Raw genomic sequence first — 4,694 nt, 5'->3', positions numbered from 1 at the left:
GGTAGGTGGGTTGGGGGCAGGGCCAGGATCCAGTACTTATGCCAGATCCTATCCCTGTTCCAGGTAGCTCCATGTTGCTCAGATCTGCAGCACCTCTTGAGGTGGCTGAGATCTGAGTAGCCCCACTGGGGCTGTGGCAGCACAACACAGGATAAGGGGAAGCATTTCTCTTGCCCCAGGCTGCGCCATTTTTGGCCCCAACCCTGCCTTGGATGCAGGGCAAGCCCACCAGCCTGCCTACTCCAGGTCAGGTTAGAATTGGGCTGTCAATCTTCTTCTGCATGAGGGACCTCAAGGAATAGAGACAATCCACTCCCTTCTTTACAATGCCCTCCCTTGCCAAGTTAGCCTGGAAGACTCTCTCTCTCTCTCTCTCTCTCTCTCTCTCTCTCTCTCTCTCTCTCTCTCTCCTTCTGCCTTGTGCTCTCCTTTTTTGTCTCCTCCTTTCTGGCCCCATCTTCATCTCCCTCTTCCAGCCCTCCTCCCATGTCCCCCTGAAGTATCCAGGATTTTGACTCCTCCCCTAGAATCTTCTGAAACTGTGAATAAAGGGACTGTCAACAGTATTAATGTCTCCCTTCCTATGTAAACTCTGCATACACTCTGTAAGTGGGCAGAATGTTCTCCCTCTCACCGTATGATGTAAAGTTCCCTGCCTGGGAAGAATGAGAGGAAGCAGCAAACCTAAACTTACTAGTTACTCCACAGCAAAGGTAACTGGTTGCTAAATCCTTGCATCATCATTCTGTCAGAGGACAAACACTTGTTGTTAGGAAGGAGATCTAGCAGCTCACTTGGCAATTATGACCACAAAGGAAGCAATTACTGTATCGGAGATGGTTTCTGGCTGTGATGCTGCCCACAAAAACCAGCCACATACACGGGACAACAGATGGCAGAACACTGGGTTTATTTCAATTGACGCTACAGGCAACTGTTCAAGACTACTTGACATGGGCTGCACTGATTTTAGAAGGGGGCCTGAAGTGACAGTGAAGGATTATCAGTGTGGATCTCTACACAAGAAGGGAGTTTTAATGAAACAATTAAAGCTGGCAGCAATTGTAGCTAGCCCTATTTCTGCCAAGTGAATTAATAATTGCTTCACTCTTCAATATTTAGAGCACTTTTGAAGTTGAGAATTAACTACCAGACGATGTTAGGATTTGCATGACAATCAGGTAGCACCACACCTTGGGTGAATAATAAAGCATTGACTGCTCTGAATTATCCATCTTGACTTCAAAAGAGACATAAAGTCACTCCATCTGCCTGGCATACAGCTTCATTAAGGGAAAAAGAGAACTGCCCCTATCACTGTTCAGCCCTAAACTGATTTTTATGGTATAAAGTAAAAGATGAGTGCCTTATACAGAAAATTGAGTTTTAACTATTATGTTTATTTAATAGCACTATCCTGTCGTAGGGATCTTTTGTTGTAATAATTGCACACCCATCCAGTTCATCGCTTGGAGCAGCAGACAATTATTCTTTAGAATGCCCAAGTTTGGCTCACTATTACACTCTTAGCTTTTTGATGTTCAGATTTGGAAAATAATCTCTTGGGGAAAGTGTCAGTGTCATTAATTTAATGAAACCGCTCTAGGTAATAACTTATCATGACTTGAAAGAATTGCTGCCACAATGCTATCTCAGTGTCTATAAAATTTATTTCAAAATCCATCCCCCTTGGTTGTGCACTAGTGCTGATGTGGAAGGGCCTGTCAGGGAAGCTATTCTGAAATGACTTGTGGGGGGGGGGGGAGAGAGAACAACCCAGGATTTATAATATCACTTGGCTATTTCAGTTTGCATCTGTTTTGAATACTACACTTTGAAATGATCATGCCAAAGAATAAGTGGACAGAACACAGAAGACAGCACTCAGCATTCAAAAATAAAATCATTTACCTGCTCATTCATAAAAAATGAGTGGCAAAAAAGAAGTGGCAGACTTTATTTTGACAAATGCACAACCTAAAAATGACTGGGCTGCAAGGCCATTGGCAGACCCAAAACTGTAGCCTTTGGTTGGCAACCTTCAGTCTCGAAAGACTATGGTATAAGCCTACAGCACCCGGTATTCCCAGGCGGTCTCCCATCCAAGTACTAACCAGGCCTGACCCTGCTTAGCTTCTGAGATCAGACAAGATCAGGCATGTGCAGGGTAACAGTTGCTACATTTTGTTTCAGTCTCCTAGAAATTTGGAGCCTAGCATCAGTTTAAGAAACTGTGATGATTTCCTTGCACCCCACCAAACATCATTCATAATCGGGCTAGTTTAAGTGATGCATCCAATCTGTCACTTTCTACAGTCAAATCTTAGGAACATGCATTTCCCACTCCCTCTCCAAACACGCCTGTCCCCTTGTCAAAAGGGGATGAAGTCATCTAACCTGCCCTCACATATGATCTACATCAGGGGTGCTCAAACTTTCAACTTTAGGGATGCTGGCCCTTTAACAAGTGTATAGAAGAGAGAATTTCAGCAGGTGTAGCTTGTCATCTGTGGGATGACAAGTTGCACCTGCTGCAATTCTCTCTTCTATACACTTGTTAAAGGTCCAGCATCCCTAAAGTTGAAAGTTTGAGCACCCCTGATCTACATGAAAGCAGTATTTAAATTTTGTCTGAGGCATGATTTGGATGGTATCTCCCTGATTACAAAAAGAAAAGCAATACACTAGGAGGGGGAAAGAGATACGTTTGTGCATGTCCCTAATTATGTGTAAGAAGGGCTGACTCAGAATATCTTCTGAACTGACCCCTAATCAAACAAGGTACTATACATGTCTGAAACAGTCTTCCACATCTGTTTCTGGATTGAGTTGAGTTGAGTACAAAGAAATAGAGGCCACACACATGATTCCCATTCACATATAAGAATCTCAGTTATGCATTAGTAACACTATAAGCAACGCTTAATCAGTGGTTTAGTTGCTACTACTCCCTCTTCCCACAAAACAGCTTTTCAGTTTCCTCAACACAGCCACAGTTTTCCTATATTCACTCTGTTGGATCAGGTTGCAAATAAAACAGGACAACAGTATGTGATTCTAAAGCACTTTCTAAGGATAACCCAACACTACAGTCATAGAAGGAACCCCAAAGACTGTCATTCTTTGACGTGGATTAGGGATGTACAAGAGACTGAACTCTTCGTATCATGTATGAAAATCCTCTTGCTTGAGTTAATGCTCTCTGTGATTTTAAAACACAACTGCCCAGCTCCCTTCCCTAACCTTTTGTGTATGTGTGTTCAGCACCCATTCTGTCTCTCAGCCTTGTGCCCAATCTGATGAATGAGGACCTCAGCAGACGCATCAGAAGGCACCTCTCCCACCACCATTGGAAAAATGATACAGACAGAGGCTTGAGCGGCCGGTAAAGTGAAACTTTTTTTAAGCCTTGTAAAGCTAAGTGGGTCCCAAAGAGCAGCGATTTTCAACCTTTTTCATCTCATGGCACACTAACAAAACACTAAAATCGCCAAGGTACACCATCAGTGTTTTGACCATTGATAAGGCACACCATGCTGCTTGTAGGGGGCTCAAATCCTCCAATGGCCCTACAAATAAGTGACTTTCCCCAAACTCCTGTGGCACACCTGCAGACCATCCACAGCACACCAGTGTGCCATGGCACAGTGGTTGAAAATGGCTGCCATAGAGTGTCATTTTAAAAAGTGGGTCCCAGTGCTATAATGTTTGAGAACCACTGGCCTAGACTTCAGCCGATGAACATATGTCTCAGACAAATTTCTTGGTGTGCCTCCACCTGAATCAGATGCTTTCCAAGCTAAGGTCCTTTGAAAAAGTAGAAAGAGAACTCTGGGTGATAATGTAATGGCTTCTCCTGCTGTAGAAGTCTTGGAACTCTCTGACCCCCTGCTCTATCTGAACTACACCTCTGGACAGGAATAAAGCTGCAAAGAAGGAGGAGGAAATAAAGGAACAGTACTAATGGAAAAGAACTCAATATGATCAGTACAGAGATCATTAAAGAGTGACTAAGGAAACCCAAATTTTTTACCATCAACTAATTGGCTGTAGTGTTAGTGGGTTTTTCGCCTACCCCAGACTGCAGAGTTTTTAATGGAGTCATTTGGGCTGTCAAATATGTTTAATTTGGTCACTTTATGCAGGTGTTGTGCGGGTTTGGGTAGGTAAGGCAAGCTTGGTGTACACCGTGGGGTGGCAAGGGCTGAGGGGAGCCCATGCTTGATCATGCTTGCTTACCCAACTTGTTGAGGTGGGCTGGACAAACCTCGACCTGGAGACCAAGGAGCACCTAAGGTTCACCTGGGTGGCCTGGTTTGCCAGCCAACATGATCCTTCGGGGTGACAAAGAAGGGGGCGTCAGTCCTCTGGCCTGCCTCAGCCCAGAGTCAGGTGCTGTCGCCCATAACCAATGCGGGAGATGTAAATGGGCAGCTCCATTTCCCCCATGACTTAATGTCAGTCCTCCTGTATTTGATATGTGTTAAATAGTTAAATAGTTAATAAAGTGGCCCTTTCTCCCATAGATCCTTGCCTGTGCCTTTATTGTGGGGTGCAGGGTAAAAGAAAACATCAGCTGATTTATCATGAAGAAAGAGGTGGAGAAAATGAAATGTAGGTGGAAGGAAACATAAATAAAAGTGGAGAGATTGTGTAGAAATGAAACAGGACGATTTATCAGAAGAAAGAGTTAA

The 4,694-nt window shown here is 44.0% G+C and overlaps 1 pseudogene; it reads right to left on the bottom strand.

Moving 5' to 3' along the window:
- Positions 1 to 2,065: 2,065 nt before the first annotated feature.
- Positions 2,066 to 2,185, bottom strand: LOC136646155 (5S ribosomal RNA; annotated as a pseudogene).
- Between the last annotated feature and the right edge of the window lie 2,509 nt (positions 2,186 to 4,694).

This window comes from Tiliqua scincoides, chromosome 3 (genome assembly GCF_035046505.1).
Source record: "Tiliqua scincoides isolate rTilSci1 chromosome 3, rTilSci1.hap2, whole genome shotgun sequence".
Taxonomy (NCBI): domain Eukaryota; kingdom Metazoa; phylum Chordata; class Lepidosauria; order Squamata; family Scincidae; genus Tiliqua; species Tiliqua scincoides.
This window is presented reverse-complemented; position numbering and strand designations above follow the sequence as displayed.